This window comes from Rhopalosiphum padi, chromosome 1 (genome assembly GCF_020882245.1).
Source record: "Rhopalosiphum padi isolate XX-2018 chromosome 1, ASM2088224v1, whole genome shotgun sequence".
NCBI classification, from domain to species: Eukaryota; Metazoa; Arthropoda; class Insecta; order Hemiptera; family Aphididae; genus Rhopalosiphum; species Rhopalosiphum padi.
Window position 1 is genome coordinate 70,735,750 of NC_083597.1, and position 22,222 is coordinate 70,757,971.

A 22,222-nucleotide genomic window follows, 5' to 3' on the forward strand; every position below is an offset into this window, starting at 1 on the left:
GGGGTGAAGTTATTTTTTTACGAGCTTTATTATTTACACAGATAAAATATAATTTCTTTGGAGCTGGCCACCTATAATCAAAAATTTTAGTTCGAGTTTTCATAGCATTTATAGTGACTAGCATTTATAACTTATATCATTTTTTTTTTAAATTAGAATTTACTAGAAGTGGCTAATTTTATTATTTTAAGTATCTAAGGATACTTAAAACGAACTGGGCGTTAAAAATATATACATATTTTATAATTTTGTGTTTGCAATTCGGATATAAACTAATCAATCGATTAAGTTTACAACTAAATTATTTTAAAACCTAAGTCCTTTTTGATTTTGTTTTTAAAAAAATAGATGTTTAGATTTTTTCACATTTACTAACGCTAAAAATCCGAATAAAAACTTTGATTTCCGATGTACTCGTATATATTATTTGGAAATCCTTTAGTGTACCTAAATAATTAGTTATATAGCTATAATATTTATTTTAAAATGTATGAGCCAGCTTAACCTTACCGAATTAAATTAATAATATTACTATCGTAATTCGTAAAACTCATTATGAACCAATGTAATTCGATTTTATGATACCAAAAATACGTTGTATAAATATGATAATAGAAGCATTTATGTGGAAAATTAAGTATTAATATTTCACGACCGAATACACAAAATTGTTTAACTAAATCCAACAACATGATAAGGCGGTTTTTCGTGTGGCAAGAACGTTTTAACATTCCGGTTAACTGATATACCAAAGCTTGTCATCTAAACAATCAAAGCAAAAGGCTTTTTTTATACGTATATACACAAACGTATATGTATAATAGAAAGTGAAAACGATTGATATTAAGCTTATCATGGGTGTGACAAATCAGTTAGCTAACACAATTCATATCATATTGTTAACCCCGACGTGATTTCGTCTTTGTCCACTCTTTTTGTCTCATTGTTGTGTTTGTCAAAGGTCAGGTGTGTTAAGTAGCGATAGGAATACGTATACTTTACGTTCTATATCAATGAGAGGAAACTTCAAACTAACATTCACCATACTTTCCGAAGATCTGCAGTCACAAATAAAATCAAAGTCCACCATCCGTATTTTCATTATCATTCGTGCCAACCAATTCTTGACGATTAGGTTCTTCGACACTAACCTACCACCAAGCATCACAGCTGCAGATCCAGAGGAGACTAAAGCGGGGTTTGGGTGATTTAAAAAAATATATTACATCTAAACATATCTATCATAAAATTGCAACCATACCTACTATCAAAAAATAATGTGAAAAAACACGTCTCGAAAGGACCTTAACATCCTGAAATATTGTTTAAATCTATACTTATCAATATAGTTTCGTATACCCATAATACGTAGCGACGAATTTAATGGCACCGTGATCATGTTTTTTGAAAATAAACTAAAATCGTCTTTGTTAAATTTGTGCTTGCCGTTTAATTATATAATAACGTGTATCTAGCATTGTTGTAAGCAAATTGGCGTTTATATTTTATGACTGAGGGTGAGTGATCGGGTGGTGGAAAACTAGCACCGAAGCACGAAAAACCTGACTACGTCCTCTGCACATCATACATAATATATAATAGTATATACGCATATGGATTTTGGTCGTCGTCTACCTACCATGGACCCTCCGTGGTAACAATAATACGCCCCGCATAAAACATTGATCCCTTTTCCGACTCCCCCGCAACGAGCGGCAGTGTGATTACGACGACCGAACAGTCAACTGCACGTGGTCCATATTGCTGCGGGAGAGGAACATCAAACATTTCAGCACACGTAATATCATAGCGCGGTCGGCGGGTTCGGAGACGTTTCAGTTCTTTTTCTTGTTTACCGGGTAATATAATATATACAAACTACACGCATACATACCTAATATTCATAATCAGTGCCGCAACTAGGTGTTTATCGGCGAGAGTGCGAGCGTATGTGCTTTAATGCGGCCCTGTCATTAAACATAATATTTTTAAACAATCCGTTTGGTATAGGCATATTATCAAAAAACACAGTTGGAAAAGGCACAAATATATCGGCAGATTTAATCGTTTACTCAATTTCGTTAATTTAAAATCGAACCAATCGGCCCGGTACGGTTTAATGGCACCACCGACGCCATCGGTAGTTGCGTCACTGATTATTATCATTGTACCTATATAGTAGCCCACAAGCAGAGAACACGAACGCAACGCGTTTTGTTTCGACGACTGCGGCTGCAACTGTTATTTTTGTTACGTTTTTTTTATTATTATTATTATTATACCTACTCACCATATTACACGTATCAGCGGATTCACTTTAGAAGAGTCTGTGCACACAGATCTGTATACGAAACCGTACAGCGTTTAACATTATGATGTACTCGACAATATATGAGCAATACCATAACTGAGCTCGCAATAATGATATACGTATACGGTGTATACCTAAGTATACGTTATAAATACACACGGTGACATTGTATATTATTATAGTCTTTGTATAATATCGACACGAGACAATCGTTATCTCGCTGTCTGTATGGTGAGAAAAAACAAATTATTATTATTTTACGGCGCATGAGATAGTAGGTATATTATGTTTTAAATTCTAACGATTCGGCATCGAATAATCACGGTGTGCTATATTATTATAATATGTGGTACGAAAACTATCACATCGTTAATATCTGTACTGCGGGTACAAAATGCGTTGATATATATATATATATATATATCATTTTGTAAAAACATTAGGTACTTTTAATATTACTTTCGCGTGAATAACATACATTTCTGTACGATATAAAATATGCAAGATTATATATTTTATTTAAGCTATATATTTATTATGACATTATAATGATTCAAACTCGAAAAAAATAGTTTGGACTAAAATAAATAACAAAGTGTGTTCAAAACTGTGTATTACAATACTACAACAGTTTTTGAATTATTTAATTTTGAAATTTTTGTAACTAAACATTATAAAAATCGATATGGAATATCTAAAGAGATTTAATTATACTAACGTCCGAGTTTCATATACATTTATTTATTTGATTCATAATAATTAATCAGTTTTTTATGTACTATTTTAATTTGTATTACTTCAAGTATTAAATGTAACAAACAATAATTAAATAAACAATAGAATATTACAAAACATTATTGTGTTATATACTATGTATGTATGATCCATCTATGTAATATAATTTTTTTTTTCATCCGTAATAACTATAATAATATAAAATCATGGCAAGATGAGATCTTTTGATTCCTAACGTGGTGAAATGCGATTACAATAATACGACCTTTTTTATGTATAAACAGCACTCAGGTAAAATGCGGGTCGAGTATTGTAAGTGAATACTAAGCCGTGGATGTGCCTATAAAATATGTATAGGACGTGGGTCAGGTGTTGTAAGTGCGAAACTGCCGTGCCGAGGTAAAACACAGGTAGATGGATTTTCGTCCAGTCAACGATACCGAATGTCGTTATAATATAATAAATCTTAATATACCTAACCTGGTATAATATGTATTATTATATATTATACAGGGTTATTCAAAATTGATGTTACAACCATTATAATATTATGTCTGATCAAAAATAATAGGTTCCCATTTAAATTTCTAAAGTTTACCCCTCAAAACCCCTATAAAATATTTAAAAAAATTATAAAATGTACAAATTATTTTAGATGTTTCTAAATTTAAAAAACTTTCGTATCATAAATTTTTTTCTATTTTGAATATCAATGTGTTAAAATGACTGTAACATAAATTTTGAATCACTCTGTATATATGTACCTATATTAGGTGAATACAAAAAAATATATTTTATTTTTGGGACTTAATATAAATGTGAAAAACACGTTTGGACAAATACATAAAGATAAAATATATCAACAGATTAAAAAATTAATGATAGGATCATATACGCGTTTGGAACTTTTTGTATTTTTTGAGTACCGTTTTCCATTTTTCACACATTTGCCAATCATGTAATAAGTATACCGTGTGGTTTAGTTAAAAAGTTAAAAGTGTATATAGGCAGATACGTAACTGTAGAATAACAAGAAAAAAAAACGATTTTGGTCTTGTAACGTATCTTACGTATCACACAATTTTTTGTAGTCACCAAATTTTATGCAATATTATTTAATGTTTCTACTTATGGTTATAATTATTTACTAACCACCGAAATTTAAGTGGGGCTACTATTGAATTTTACAATAAAATGTGAGAACGTGAGATCTATATTAGGTATGTATAGATTAGACCCGATAACGCACTTATTAGTATTATCTATAGGTAATATTATTTTAACGTTACAATCACAATAAATGATTGAATTATTTAACACTGCCAACATTATTTTACAGTCCTAAGCTAGTGAAAAATGGAATGGTTATAAATTATGTTTATATTATTATCACCTATAATATAAATTGGTTCTAACGGGTTCAAATGCTATTAACAAAATGTAAAATTTAGTTCAAGCCGGTTCGTGTTTCGCAAAATCTTCTCATATAACTGAAACAGTGAAACTTTGTATTTTAAGCTTAATGTTGAAACGCTTGAAACCTTAATTTCTGTGTCAATTTCAAAACTTTTGCGATAGCTATACACTATATAAATTAGCTGCTAAATAAATTGGTCAGTTGATATTGTCCAATGTCAAATTATAGAACAAAAGTTAAAAAAAAACCGGGAAAAACAGTCTAATGGAAAAAAAGAATTAAGTCAACAAATACCTGAATTTAATGTTAACATAGTTATATTCAATTAAATTATTAAATGCTTGTTATGTGATTTTATTATATAGGTTTCTACTTATAATTTATTATAAATAAGTTGTAATCGTTTGTTTGAAGACTACAAATATATTTTATTTTTAAATAACTTATATAATATATCGGGTCTTGCATAAATATACCATTAAAATCCTAATGACATTTTGAAAGTTTTTAAGCTGTTTGATTACTTCTCCTTGCTTATTAAATCTTATTTATGTTCAATTTTTTTTATTATTATTATGAGTTAAATAAATTCGTGAAGACATTTTATTTAATTTTTTTTTTTAATATCAATATGGTTTCTGTATTGAATTTTGTTTACCCACTGTTTTATACTTAACAAAATTCGTTTATTGTTGTGATGGTAATTAATCACTATATTTATGACGTTTTTGAATCGTGTATCGAGCGAACATGCCGAGTATAACGCAGCCGGTTTTCCTTGTGTTTCATGTGCGTTTCTAACAGCTATAATGTTTCCACAGCTGTCTCGCGTTTGGTTATTTATTTAAAAAACATGACGTCTTGCGTTCAAACCTACAGCAATAACTATTATCGCGCACCAGTGTATAGCACTATAGCGTAGTCTTTACGGCTCTTTAAATTCAATAATAGTATCGACGGTGATGCTGGATTGCGTAATATTTAAAAACAAAACGAATTATCAATAATATCGGTCCGTCAATGTCATAGTGTTTGTCTAACCATTATTGTATACGTCGCAAACCTATAAAATCTAATATTTTGGCATAGGTATATCTGCATACTAGCTGTGTATTTGTCAACAAAAGTTCTTCGTTTTTATTTATTAAAAAAAAAAAAATCAACGTTTAATTAGATGATATATTATATTGGGTATAATAATTTATATAGGTACGTCAAAATGATACGAACTCGAACTGAAATCATGCAATAAGTTTAATAATTTTGTACTGAAACTCCAAGCTTCTATGGTAGTTCGGTCTTCTTCGATAACTTTAAAACTAAAATAAAAAATAATCTATAGTAAGTGATTGAAGTACATAAGCGTGTTATTAATTCACTGGTTTTACTAAAAAACAAACGCATAACAAACTTATAAAACGCAAACTTTAAAATTGACATAGTTCAATTTTATTTATCTCTAGGTATTGTCCGATCTATGTTATATTTCCAAAATAAAATAAACAATCATTGTAATAAAAAAATATTACAAATAATACCGAAGTAATCATATACCTCAAAAGCAGGAATTAGGATATTCAAAGTAGCTGCAACTAGGCTTGAGCTTGGGGAAATAGTGAGTAAAGCCATCAAAATACTTCCATAATATGTCCTCACATATATACTTATACAGTTATACATTGAATACAATAAGTCATGAAAAATGTAACAACTGACAAGTGTATATAATTAATAACTAATGACTGACTAATTTTTATTATTAGTATTCATTACATATATACCTTTTTCATGATATCATCTGTTAGTTTATTTTTATTTAACAGAGTATCAATTTTAAAATGTTTTATAATATAATTTATATAGAAGCTTATATATATTTAGTTGTATTTTAAGCTCTTATTTATGCTTTTTTAGGCTTAGGACTGGCAGAGTATCACATTTACTGTCATGTTTTAACAAGTTTTCCCTTATGAAGCAATCTACCTACCTTTAATTAAACATTAACTTTTAAAGCATATAATATAGTGTACTCGTATAATTCTACTTTAATTTCCATCATCAAACATAATATAATATCTCCCATTAATTTAAGATACAATATATTTTCTAGCGATGTTTGTCGCATATGATTTAAAGTTGTTTTTACTGAAGAATAAACTGGAATTCCGGTCATTAAATTTAAACTATGATTTATTAAAAGTGTAAACTCATATCTCAAGAAAATGAGCTGGAGAATATGTTGAATTTGAATCGTTAATATTGTATGTATAAAAATCAGGCATACAACTCGATTGCATCCAATAAAAAATCGTACGTAATTTTACCTTAATTTAAATTTTGAGGTGCAATTTGAATGCAGCCATCCAGTAATAATGATACTTATAAACGTATAAACTTTTAAACATTAGAGTAGGTTTACCTATGTAAAACTGGCAACATTTTTCTATAATATATACATATTATTGTTATTAAATGATATTATATTATGTATAACGTTTAAATTTGATACTCGAGTAGATCGAAATAAATTGATCACAAATGGCACTCCAAAACAATGCAGTCGTCATAAAACCCATAATTTCGTTGACGACGCGGCGTATATAAAAACCTACAGCGCAAAAACCTAGTAGGTATATATATATATATATATGGAGTAGTTTGAGACGATATTTCGCGTTTAAAATTTCATTTCGCGCTCACGGTAACGTTCTGAGAATTTATATCTGTCGTTGTACGAATGCGACGTCTGCATGGTATAACGCTGCAGGGAGGAACAAGGGAATAGTCGTTTTACTCGCTGTGTGAGTGTGCCCTTCACGCGATTACCCGAAACAATGAAATAACTTCAGCAGTATACAGTGTACCTAGTAGGAAAATAATATAATATTATTATGTTCCACTCGGATAAATCATTTCGTTTTCCGCCTCGTATTCTCCGTTTTCCCGTCCGAACAAACGTCTATCTAGACGCGCCCGTATAGTTCTAACCGAAAGACCGCACACGGTTATTTTTTATGCGATATCATATTATGGTATACCTATATTCTTACTTCGATCTTCAACGAGATTGCCGCAGTTCCGGCGCGTAAATACGGATTTCGTCGGACGTCATCGAGCACTCGCTATGTACGATTAATCGTTCTCCGAGAAATATTTATTTTACTCTCGTTCCAATAATCTGTACTTATCTGAATTTGGAGGGGACACATATTCTTATTATTCTTACACTGCATATCGATCATCGTTGAATGCCGTCGATCATGTTTGTTTTCGTTTATTGTTCACCGACGACCGAGCGCCGTACCATAAATGATTCGCACCGTTTCCCGTGAACAGCTTAGTTGTGTGTATATAATTTATATATTATATAGGCACAATAATAGTGATAATTATATATTAATATATTATAAATATCGTCGGGGCGCGTCCAAATAAAAGTAAAAGTAACAAAATTTTAAAATTTAGTTTTCATCATTAATCCGATATTGTGAAATAGCAAAATATATCCTATTATAAACTATAATACATTGACGCACTGATTAAATACAATTTATATGCAACACCGATTTACAAGACAGAATATATGGTTCACCGGACTGGTTGCGGTCACTATATCAAACAAGTTTATTTTAATTTTAATAAAAGTGAATAAAAATGTATATAATTATTATTCCATAAAAATGGAAATATTCGTAAAATATTAATAGTTACACACAGTATATTGTCATATGGTATGCAAATTTATAATGCACATTTACAACACTATAATATGAATTATATTTTTAATTCATATATTATATTACGTAGAAATATAGTATTTAAAATAATGTAGTGTTTTTCGGGAGGTGGGGGAGTGTAACTGTGACTCTAGGGTGTGTGTTCGTTATATTTTTTTGGACTGGAAACGCAGTTATGTCCTTATAGCCTTCGCTTGATTTTTCACAATTCGAGCACTGCCTGCTGTACGTATATGCGCAAACGTCCGAACACTGCAACAATCCGCAATGGCACGTTCGGATGTCCGAAATCGGTTTTCGAGACTCTCCGTCCAACCCTCCTGCCCGGCAGTTGATATATCGCGGCCGTCACGAATTTGCTCTTAAACGGATTGACGGCGGCGGTCGACTGTGCGCGCGCCGAGCCGACTATACGTTTCGGGAGCGCGTTTCGTCGTGCGAATATTTCGGTTTTACGCGCGCGACACGTTCGGCGCACACCACTCGACGAAATACATTAGCACCGGATATATATATATATAATAATAATATACGGACAGTGGTCGTATAATTCATCACCTATTGTACTAACGCACGCACACACACACACACACACACACACACACACACACACGTGCGCGCATAAAGGCATATTATATATTATCGTAATACAAAATATAAAACGGAGAACGCGCTGTGAAAATGTGCCGCCGGTCGGCGGGCATCACGCGACGAAATTCTTCGCGTATATATAGGTTACCCGCCGTTATACACATATTATACATTATAAAATAACGTGTGTACGGTTGGCAAAATTTTTCGATTCCCAGACTTAATTTAAAATTTATTTCATTTTATTCTTTTTTTTTTTTTTTTGCGAGCGCGGCGACAGCCGGTATAATATTTTTCCTTTACGCGTCGCCGACGTTCTGGCTGTACAATAATAGTAATAATAATATTAAACTAACGCACCGCGACGGAATCCCACGAGCATATTATTATTATTATATTATTACGACCGTCATCGCTGCCGGTCGTCGTCGTCAGTGGTCGCCGTTGCTGTTGGTCGGTGGTCGTACCACTACCTCCCCTCCCCGCCCACGCCACAGTCGTTCTACCCGACAGGAGAAACGATTTCCCCCGGTCGTCACACAACGGTATCGTTATTATTATAATACTCCTGTGACAGAGGACGAGGGTTTTCACGGGAGGGCCGTCGTCACGGGCGGCGAGACATCGGATGTCGCGCGGACGATATCAAAATCCGAACACGTAGGCACACGCGCTCGCTTGTCACGACGCGAATAAGTTTATAATAACGTACGGGGAGATGGTAATCCGCCGCGGTAGATGTAAAGGAGAAGAGAGAAAAACCGAAACGGTAAAAAAGGCGTCTTTAATTGAACGAGCCGCGGAGAACTGTCGTCGGTTTTCGGTCGTCTAAACGGAGTATTCAAATTTCCCCGTTGATCGCGCGGTCGGAATAACAAAAACCGCGAACAACAATGCGCACCGAACTCAACACAGTATTAATATAACTATGTCGTATGAAATTATTATATGTGCCTCCTTGTGTGTATACCTATCTACAATTGTGCCTACGTACGTATAGGACATCAAAGACTTATATCTAATATGACCTCTTTGTTTTCCGGGTTTACTGCGGGCCAACTCGGAAGATCGGCGTCTACGATAGACGAAGTGAGCACACCGCTAGCGTTATTAATATAATAATAATAATGCATATTATATTATAATGTGATGTGAAAAGCGGCAGTTGTGTCTGAAAAATTATGATAAATGAACCAAAATCCCATCGCGCAGTCGACGTCAACATAATATAATAATATTGTGATAATATTGTTCGCTATTGGACATATATTATTTCGTACAAATGTAACGTAGTAGTATGATCTGATCATTTCTCGTTCCGCGCGGTAGGGCGCAATAATATTTGTGTATTTTTTTTTTTTAAGTTGAGAACCACGCTTCCAGGTGTAAAATGTTTTCACGAGACTTACCCCTACGCAGCATCGTCTATTGAAATAATCAAAAATACAGCAATCATGGCACTCGCATAGACGACTAGGGACAGCCTACCCTAGTGTATAAGCATGGATACCAAGAACCCCTAGTTTTTCGTACTAGGCATTACACAATATAATTTGTTAATTTTTTTATTAACATTTTCTTTATGGTATTTTCTTGGGGTGATCGCCGACCACTGTCCGTCAACCTAGACTTCACGTAATTCCTTTTTAGAAGCCGGCTTGAGCTGCCACTCTAGATTTCACGTTCTGGGGAGTCCCCTTCAAAAGCCGGCCGGAGCCTGTCACACTAATACAAGGTCCCTTATCGATTGGTTATCTCTCTCCCTGATCCTCTTCAATTCTTCTTTGATTGGAATTTGTTGTTATCTCCTTAACAGACTGTAGAAGATCCCAAACGAGTCGTCGGTGGAGTCTTGCAAAAGTCATCTCTTGTTTTTTTCATGGGTGAATATTAGTGTGAATATTGACATCAATATTAAACATTTTGGGTATTCGATTCAGGGAAAATGTTTTTTGTAAGACATACACGAGAATTTAAAGGTACATACTATATAATAATATAAATAATATTATACGCACTACCTACAATACCTATATCTACCTATACATAATTTATTATTTTGAGGCCACCCCACACGGGCATGTTCAGTGGAGCCCATTATCTTATCGAAGAATAAATCAAAATAATCATAATAATATGCTATGTGCGTTTCAATATTTTCGTCAAGTTTTTCCAAACTAATCTAATTTTCAGATGTAATAATTACATTTTGGCACAAAATATACATGGACAATTTACGAGAGTTTATTTGGGTAGAAACAAAAGCTCGTTTCAAACTCTGGCTGTTCTATTATGATGAAATATTGTATGTTAAAACGATTTATGAAAATGTTTTACAAGAGGGATAATTTTTTCGTGTTTTTTTGCGTTGTTTTAGTATTTCCACATCAATACGAACAACAATTGTGCCTTCTACCACACATATTCATGGAAACCAGTTAATATTCACGCGGGGATGCAGATAAAAATAAATAGGTAAGCTTAATCAAAAATTAAAAGTTAAGGAAAGTCACTTTTACGAAATAAACTCGAATCATTAAGTTTAAAAACGGGATAAATTTACAATACCATTGTTAATGAGTCATGACGAATGACAATTATTTTGAATTGATACTAAACAAAATATATATTAGTATATAATATATTTTTATTTATACGTTATTATTATAATAATTATAAAATATTTATGATAAATTATAATATAATAATTCTGCATGACGTATCAATATAATTTTATAAGAAATTTATTTACGAAATAAAATTGTATTTCAAAGCAATAATTAATTAATCACAGCATCTACATTTATTTAACTTTCAGTTTATAGTTTTATAAGTTAGTATTGATATGATAAACAAATATCAATTTTCAATAATATAATGATATTATATTATTTTCATATTATGAAAAATTTTCTAAAATAAAATATATTTTGATAATACGTATAACATAATATTGAAAAAATATTTATAATTTGCAAATTTTTCAAAATATGATAGGATTTGTTTCCTAGAATTAATATATTCGTGCCTACATATTTGAACCATCAATCAGATCGATTTCAACAAGATATCTATAGAAATATTTTTATACGGCAATGCTAAGATATTGTTCTTTAAATGCATTATTTGTGACGATACCATAAGAAAAAAAAATGTATTATTTACTTATACGCTCCCTAACGTATAATAATAATCAGATTCGTGTCATAATATTATAATATAATGTGAACAAAAACAAACATATCAACCATATCGTAAATAATTATAAGAATAAATTGTCAACCGTAGTATACTGATATACGTAATGTTTGTATTCACTCATTCACTCTAATAAAGCGAATTTAAGGCCAATGAAAATGTTTTTATTTATTCCACGCTCGCTCATTATTGTCCGGTACCAAGTTGATTTCTTAGGAAAAAAAAGTAGTAAGTAATGCGTAATATTCTCACAAATTCTTTTTTTTTTTTTATCTATTTTCAATAATATTATATAATAATTACAGTGTTGTGGTACGAACAAATGTCATATTACGCATTCACGTGCATTTTATACAATAATCCGACTAATAGGTATTAATCATTTTTTTGTGATTTTTAAAATAAAAATATTTTTTTTTAATTTGAGATATTTATGACGAAAATCTGAATTATTAAAAATCTATCATAATGATGTGCTTGGTTTTCTAATAGTTTTTAAATTGCCTCTTATAGTTTGTATTTAAAATATACCTATCATATATCAATTCTATATCTTAGAATAGCATTAAATGTTTTAAAAATGCACTGGTTAGTGGTTACCTCACGTTTGGGTTAAAATAATTAAAGGTAAGCAAGAAAATGTAAATAATTATATCAATTTAAGTTAATTGAACACAATTTCGTTAAGTTAGTAGTAAATAGTAAAAAAATTAATAAATTTAACTTGTAAAGTTTAAAGTAATAAAGTTAATATGATAAAAAAAGTTAATTTAGCTACTTAATTAAACTTTGGAAAATGAATCTATTTTTTAATTAATACGTAGATCACATAAAATGTATTGCTATCAATGCTATCTATGTACAATATTATTATTTATCAAGAAACATAATATTTTAAGTTAAAATTATAATACTATAATAATATTAAATTTTTTATAGGTTATGTATACAGTAACTACTATAATGTTTAAAACAATTGTAATCAATAATTTAAAAAATAAATTTTCAATAACATTTCTATTTGACTTAATGGATTATTTTTAAATTAACTCAAAAAAAAAACTATTTTAACAGTTAATTAAATTAATTATAAGTCGTTGAGTTAGTTGTAAAATTGACTAGGTAAATTCATTTTCTTTAACTTTTTAACTATTCAATGCCAACTTTGAAAAAATAATAACTATAGATTACTGTAAAACGAGTTTAGCTGGTCGAATGTACTAGCCTGTATACATATACATATTATACTTAATGTTTAGTCTTATCGGAGTTTTCTGTAATAATTCGTAACGTGAGTGCAGTGTGCCAGTGTGTGTCGTAGTAATATCAATTTAAAACCATCAGAAACATTGTCTGACCATATTTATACACACACACACACTTACACATAATATATATATATATATATATATATATATATATATATAAATAATATATTGTGTTCGGAAATGTGTATACGATTTTAACAAATCGATTAAAACTGTCGTATTGTACGCGGCAGCGGACATTGCAATTGAAAATTTACGACTGCGCACGTATATTATTATTATCTATATCAATAACAGTCGTACATAATTGTAGAACATCGTCGTCATAATTTATATGAAACGCTCACAATTCCTCTTCTAAAACAATATTGCGCCATCATCATCGCTGTCGCGCGTCTCCGCCACACCGGCTGCGGACTTCCGCTCTGTTTTTCACGACGACCCACAGCCGACGACCATTCACGCGGTCAGCGAGTCGTGGATGGCGCAGATCAACGGAACGCAACGCCCAACGCTATAATACATATATACAATATACATATTATAATATATTTTAATATTGTAAATAATAAAAAAAAAAAAAATCACCTTATCTCGCCAGTGTTGTGTACAATATTTTTACATCAATAATACAGTGTTATTATAGGCCGGCGAAGCGTGTCGCCCGCGCGCATTGCAGTCCGTCACTCTCCGTCATCTCGCGATCTGTCGCGTTCGTTATCAGTCCGCGGACGACTCTGCTTGCGTGGTGTGTATGATCGGCACTCGGCGAAAAAACAAACGAACGATTTCGGTCCGCACTCGACTGCCGCTGTCGCGCGCGTTGTACCCGTACTCGACTCGGCCGACGGAGAGCGCGTGCACGCGCCAATCCAACCACCTGTGACGACGACTTACGAAATAATATTATGCACATATTGCCCAGGTAACGTAAAATATACGTAATTATTCAAAACAGTATTGTATGCCGTCCCTTGTGCCTTGCGCCCATCGGTCTGAAGTGGGAGACGGTAGTCGTCGAACATTTTTAGAGGAGAACGCTCTCGCCGACGACGGAAAACGTCTCTCACACACATAATATATATATATGTGCGCGACTTGTACGTCATATAATAATTTTATTATATAATGCACATACGCAAACGACCGTCATCCGCGGACCTGTAAAGTAGAGATTAGCGCAGACCTAACATTAATATATATTATTATTATTGAATAGTAACGGACACCTGTCTGAAATATATTCGCATTCGCTGACAACGATATCGCGGCACTCTCGAACCAGTTCCGTACCCTTGTGGCCTCATCCTATGACTCGTCCATCTCTACACTTATAATATTACAGTATTGCAGTACTGTACGTCGATAGTTTTTATTTTGCGTTTTTTTTTTTCAGTCTGATTGAATCGAAAACGCGTCCAAAGAGGACCGACACGTGTACGATGGTTTTGACGTGCATGATTCGTGCATAACGTCTATTTCTATAGGTACCTATATAATATTATGCAAAATAACCACTATGATATCACAATAATATTTCATGCGGAATATTATGTCGTATTCGCGAACGCGCACGATATCCCTATCGTAATCGATTAACCGCGTTTTACACTTAAAAATGGTTTAAATTTTAGTAATACGTGCTTATTGATTAATAACAACACGAACGTAGGTGGGTCATAGGTTTGTACGGAAACTGAGCGTTTGGCTTAAAATATTTAGGTATAATACGCGATGTACAGGTCGCTTTTGAATGTACGCGCACTGCAGTAACGAACTATATAATAAAATAAACACCAGCCGGTCTTAAGTATACACAGTATACACACGCCGTTTTGAAAAGGCAAGCACACACGGCGATGAGAGTGTAATATATTTTCGTGTAAAATGTCTTCTTTAATTACACAACATCATGTTTAACTACGCACGCGCAGTGGACGGGAAAAGATTACAAAAGGAATTATGCGGATCGTAAAAATTATTTCCATAGTAAACTTACTTGGAATATTGTGTTAAACAGCAACAATCGCTATAAAATATCAAAATATCTCACTCTTTCTGTCTGTTTTTCTGTTTCTCTCTCTACACATACAAAGACGTTTTATTGTGCTCTCAAATAATTATATAACAATATTATCATTTTATGGATAAAATTAACTATGAGATTAATGTTTTTATTTTTAAGTAGCTACCTCATCGACTGTAATAGAAATTCCGATTATGCTATATAGTGACATAGGTATATTTTTATAAAAATATATTTATTTATTTTATGCGATAAAACGCCCGTTTTTTTTACCAGATTTTAATAATATGTCGCTATTGTAAGTGAAGGATTAAACGGCTTTTTTTAAATCAAAAACTAAAAACTAATCTAATTTTGTTTAGCATTTCGTCAACCCCATCGCGATTTTTGACATACATATTAAAATAATATTATATAATAACGTTATGAATAAATAGCATTAACGGATTTATGGACGAAGCGAGTAGGTAGCATATTTTAAAAATGATCCTGTTGTATAAGCTTGAGCGGTGTTCTTCTACTCTATTTTTTTTTCGGACGACTGAGTATTAAAAATGTCGGAAAGGTTTAGCGGCTATAACCGATTATTGCTGCTGCTGCTGCTGCTGCTGCTGCTGCGTTCTCGACGAATTACGTTAATTAAATTTGACAGTCGCATAGTATTGTACGGAAACCTCATTAGGTCTCTACGGCTTTTCGAGCGTCTATGTACACACACATATTATATTTACGTAGCCTAAATACGCCCAATCCGAAGCTTGAAAGCGTAGTCCTAATCCATACATGATTATATATCTATATATTATTTAGGCTACATAGTATTATTATGTTATTTTAACCGGTACTTTGGCCTGGATTGGACGAAGCCAAATAATTCGCAAAGTTGTGTCTTCGGTGGAGCGAAGAAACTTTTCTCCGGTGCTACGCGTCCACCAGATTAATGCTATTTATATTATGTAATATTTATATAAATACACACTGCTTTAATCGGATTTCGAGTTTTATGATATAATATATGTATATATATATATTGTATAATATTTTGTTCAACATAAGACACAAATTTGGGCAAACGCAGTGACATTTTCGTTGGGTGAAAAAAAACCATAACGAGGTTGATCCTGCGTTTATGTAATAACTTATGAGTAGTTATAACTTATATTTTATAAGAAATAACTAATGGGTATTATAATAATATACTCAATAACAAGTCAAAATACTATGTTTTACATTTATCATTTTTTTTGTCGTCACGAAAACAACGTCATTATTTTACAAATAACTCGTGTAGTCGTTTGCGAGTGTTTTATAAATAAACCCTAGGTATTGTTGTTATTATATTATATTGTTCATATTCGTTGGACATATAATATAATTTAATTTTCTTTTGTTTAAAAAATATCGTAAAATCGTTCTAATCGTTTTACACGCCATATAATCATTGTTTGAACGTTAAAATTATCAAATTAAAATTCGTTACAAACAGTCATCGTTATAAAAACCGATAGTATATACCTATTTTATTTATTGTTTTATTTTTTAATAAAAATAAACCGTGTCAGAAGAACAATACTACTACTACTTATTATATAGGTTTAATTTTCACGCTTTATAAACAGTTTTATACATTTATTTCGCAACCATTCCCGTCGAACTTATACCTTTATGATATTTAAATATGTTAAAGTAGACGAAAACAAAATAAAATCACTTTAACGCGCATTATAAGATTATTTTATTGTTTTAATTTAGTGATAATCTAATATTATACACAGTTAAAAACTTATTGGTTAAATTTGATTACACAATTTCTAGTTTCACAAAAAAAAAAAAATCTCCAATCATCAATAAACTACAAAAAACATGACATTTCGTCGGAATAACCTACGTATAAAAAAACATTAACATAACCCATACATTTTTTAAATTTGATCATAAATGTCAAACTGTCATAAAAACTCATTAAAACGTATGAACACAAAATTAATCACATCATACTGTAGTTACCTATATATTATTATAGATAAAGACTACAGTGTCTACAGTGTGATACGATATGTTGTTTTGTATTTGTAGTTTCGTTTTTTTATTTTTGGTCAGTGTTAAATGTTTTTGCTCATTTAAAACATTACTGTGGAATTGTGCAACATTTTTGAATAGTTTTATCATTAATTAAATGCATATAAAAATATTTAATTAACTGTTTTATTATTATTCTGTATAATATATTATTATGTTTTATTCATATTATTTATATTATTGGCCGCAACTCGTGGTAAACGTTTTCGTGGACATTCGTTTATCATCACTACCATCAACTGTGCGCCTATATATTTATATATAATGCAGTTGAAAAAACAACGGACGTTTCGGACCCTTATTATATATTATATTATATACATATAGATTTATCGTTCGGAAACGTCTCCGCATTCCGATATTGTCGGCCGGGATCATGACTTCAATGACGATAGTATAGTAATAATATGACCCACGCACGTATACTTGAAGAACCCGTCTCGTCGCACTATATATACTATATAGGTATACGTATATTGTATGTCGCGGGGAGTTTTTGTGTCGTCTCAGGAAGTCGTTAAGCGCCCAGAACGCCAGTGGGCTAAACGATAACGGGTCTTCGGCAAAAATTCGGACGAATTCGGAAATCGTTAGATAGGGGAAAAAAATCACCGCCCCTACATCACCCGCACCGCCGCCGACGAAACAAAATAAAATAAGAAGTGTACTGTATATAATATGCGGACACAACGAAGAAGCGGGAAAAGTTTTATAGTCGGTAATGGGAAAAAATAACTATATAGACGCGGAGGAAAATATATATATTATATATTATATTATATAAACTGTGCGGATCCGTCGTCCGATTTCGAATATAATTGATAGCTTTTTCCGGACTTTATTTCTTGCTGTATATTAAATGTGTACAATATTTGAGTCTGTTCTAGAGAGACTGAGAGAAAAGAATAAGTAAAATTTTTACCATCGAACAATGACGGTTTTCCGATTTGAAAAATAATAATAACAATAAGCGACACCCTCCACCACCGACGTTTAATAATGACCCGACAGTGCGCGACTCCGCTGCTGCAGTACCCTTATACATAATATTATATAGTTGATGGCGAACACGAGGGCGATAATATTTTTGTAATCGACTTACGCGCCCCCGCTACCACCGCCGCCGGCCAGTTTAGCATGACAATACCGACGTTAACGACGAATGACTGAATGAGACGCGATATTGAAAACTGACGTGACTCTATTGAAAAGTGAACTGAATTGAATGAACACTATATTATATATTATTATTATACGCGTGCAATTTATAATCGCATTATTCCAGTAGCCGTACAGTTACAATATATATTTATAAACATAATATATATATAGTGTTTAGGTAGGTACCTAGGTACACTCTATAATTATTACAAATAAAGCTCGCGGAGACGTTTTCAATATGACGTAGTTTCATTTTCCCTTCGAAGTGGAAATTTATTTCCAAGTTCACAAGACTATATCTACAGCTGATTTCCCAAGAGTCATTTGGATGATACAATATTTGCTTGTCATTTGTTCTACACTGAAAAAAAATTGAAGAAAAAAAAGTATTACATTTTCTACGAAACTTTCGATGTTTTCGAATATAGGTTTTAACTTGTATTATATAATACATTATATAAGTACTTTTACAATAGTTTATATCGGCACGTGTTCAATCGATATACGTATTTAATTTGAGACTTGGATCGCAATTTGAGTGACGAATAAAACCATTAAAATCATGAATTTTAAAATCAAAAATATTATAAAGTACATTGAAATCGCCATTTACGATAATTTGGGAGTTTTTTGTGAGAGGGGTGTAGATAATTTTTTTTAGCACGATTCAGTGGAGATCATTCCCTCTCTATCTTTTCCAAAATCGTATTATTATATAGAAATTCAATTTATTACAGTGCATAAAAAAACCTAGTTTGTTTGAAGACAGCATTATTAACTAAAAATTAAAATTTAGGAAACAACAGTTTTTTTCCAGAAAATGTGGAAGAAATTGATTAATTTAAACACTATACATTTCTGAGGAAACCTAAAGTTTTCGGAAACTAAAAAAAAATGTATGCTTAAAATAATTTAAAAGATCCCAAAAAATCCAAAATATATACGAAGAAACAATACGTTATTTTAAATTAAAATTATTTTTAGCTATAGATTAAGCTATAATGTATTAACTACAATAAGGTACTAATTCACTTGAAATAGTTTTAGTGTCGAAAATAAAGACAACAATTGAACTTTGATGATGCGCTATAATTTTTAGTACAGTACAATACAATACAGTAGTTGGAATCATTTTTTTTTTTTTTTAAATTATCTATCAAAATAGAAAATATAATAAAATAGTATACATATATGTACTGTACTTCCCGTATAGTAAAATGCCGAATGTATCGATATAATTAGTATAAAATTATATTATACAATTTTTTTATTAGATACAATATTAGAGTTAATCAATATTTTGTTCTAAAACTATCGTTATTAAGCCGGTTATTTCACTGGTAGGGCGTCATAGGTCGATCGACAAACTATTTCCTTTGAAGTTTACCGAATTTTTGTCAATTAGGATTGTTTTTTCAATCGATCAATGTCAAACTGCTGTATACTACCTTTATATATTTGTGTAATTATTTTTTAATTTTAACTTGTTGATAATGTTAAAATAATAATAATATATTTTTCAGCAAATTTCTTAATTTTTCTGGAAATACCAAATTTTTCTTTTATCGACGGATATTTAGATATGTACTTTAAATAATATTAACTGTGGCAATTATGGTAACCATGCTTAAGCATAAAATATTTATTTATTGTTACATTTTTTTTTTAATCACGTAAAAATACAAAATATATTGGCATAATTGTATCCATCAAACGCCAATTCGGTAATGAGAGGTGTTTGGGTGAGTTGGCCTATACCTCCTTTCTGTAAATACTTCATTCTGGACACGTCTTAGTGGCGGAAACATTTTAATTCCCTTGCGGTGTCCACTCTAGAGAGGTTTATCTAATAACTATATATTCATATAAAGCTGGAAACTACTTACCAAAATATAATATTACGATACTATACAATTTTTGATTGTATGACTTATTGACTGGGATACAATAATACTTGACCTGTCGAGTGACAACTGTATCCAGAATAAATATAATTGTGAGGGACAATATTATAATGGTCTCGGTGAACGGGTTTTTGAATAGAAATACTGTAGCGGACTACCATGACGAGTAGTTTCGAAAAACATAACAAATATATTGCTTTCGGCTGAGCGAAAATAATAACGCAATTTCAAGGAGTATCAACAATTTTTTTTGATATTATTATCAGTATATGAATATTATATAAGATCTATGTGCATATTGCTTTGTTATGTAGCATCAGCGAATGAACTTAAAAAAGTCATCACAAAGGTTTTCATTTGAAATATCGTAGATATATTATATTAGTATTCCTTGAAACTATAAAATTATTAGACCATTATTTTTCAATCTGAAAATTGATTTTTTTATAGTATATATATTTTTGAAATAGACGTGAACGATATTTCATCGATTTTAAAGCAATTATTATTATCAATTTATTATTGTAAAATTATCAAATACGCTAATTCGTTGTGCACAATTCATCATTAGTATTAAATACAAGTATTATTTTATATAATATTAATAAATACATTTTTTGCTCAAAATTAAATTTTCAGTGGTAATTAATATTATATTTGAAACTGGTTTTGTTATTTAATATTGTATTTGTGTTTTTGTTTTCTTTCTTTTTGTACTGTCATAATTTAATATTACTAAAATAATTGTCACTAATTAGTAATTATTATAAAAGCTAATCGAATAAAAAAATAAAAAAGTAAATATGTTATAACGTTTAATCAGAGTTTTTCAATCTCAGTTTAAAATCTCCTGCAGCCTTGTATTATGAAATACAAAATAAGTACTTAATATCTATATTATTTTTCATATTCAATTATCTATATTGATGGTAGTTCAAGAAATATAGTATTATAAAGTGGCAAATATAATATTTTATTTTAAGATTAATTATAAAGTTTTCTTTTAAATAAATTATTATTATAATAATTGGCTATTTGTTAAAATAAATCTGCATATTGAGAACGCCATAATTATTTGTGATGTAAGAGACTCAATTTTAAGTGCTTTTTTTTGCGTTTTTTTTATAATAAATTACCATTATTCGTTACTGTATTAAATAGACGGGGTAATATTTTGGTAAACTGAAGATTAATTATTTCGAATTATTATTGAAAACCATTTGAACTGACGACACTCGTTACACAAACGCATTTATTTAGTTTATAAATAGTATTTCTTATGAAATAAAAATAAATATTTATTAACTTTCGACAGCCAATATGGGAAATTTGCAACCAATAAATTATACGCCTTTGTGGGATTTGTTATAGGTACACTAATTTATTTACTCTATATGCTAACTGTAGTGCAACTACACTTTTATAAATACAATTAATAATTCAGATGTCAAATTTTAGTTATAGACTTATAGATGTTTAAAATAAAATATTTGTACACAAAATACAAATACAAATATTTACTATAACTTTTTAAAATTGCTTAAATCGTAGTTAATATTTAATTACTATTTAAGATTTACAAAGTTTTCGAATCTATATCAAGATCTCCATTTTTGTAATTTTCTATTTTGTGCAATACGAGTATTTAATTTGTATTATAACTAACTAACAAATTATTTGTACGAATGATGTTTATACATATATATGTTTTAAATTTATTGATTTATAGAACATAATATTATAAGTATTGTACAGTGCATTAGTTGATTAATTAATGTGTATTTATTATTTGTTA

At 30.8% G+C, this 22,222-nt stretch overlaps 1 protein-coding gene across 4 annotated transcripts in view; it reads left to right on the top strand.

The window, feature by feature from the left end:
• Window positions 1-1,738: 1,738 nt before the first annotated feature.
• Window positions 1,739-22,222, top strand: part of LOC132931748 (pendrin-like) — a 79,096-nt gene continuing 58,612 nt past the window's right edge. For 2 of the 4 annotated variants that reach the window (XM_060997725.1, XM_060997727.1), the window contains exons 1-2: window positions 1,739-1,859; window positions 11,169-11,266. The gene's annotated coding sequence lies outside the window, so the exon portion shown is untranslated. Of the gene's footprint in view, window positions 1,860-11,168; window positions 11,267-14,042; window positions 14,183-22,222 lie in introns of those variants that run through there. The other 2 variants (XM_060997724.1, XM_060997726.1) reach the window with 1 other exon arrangement.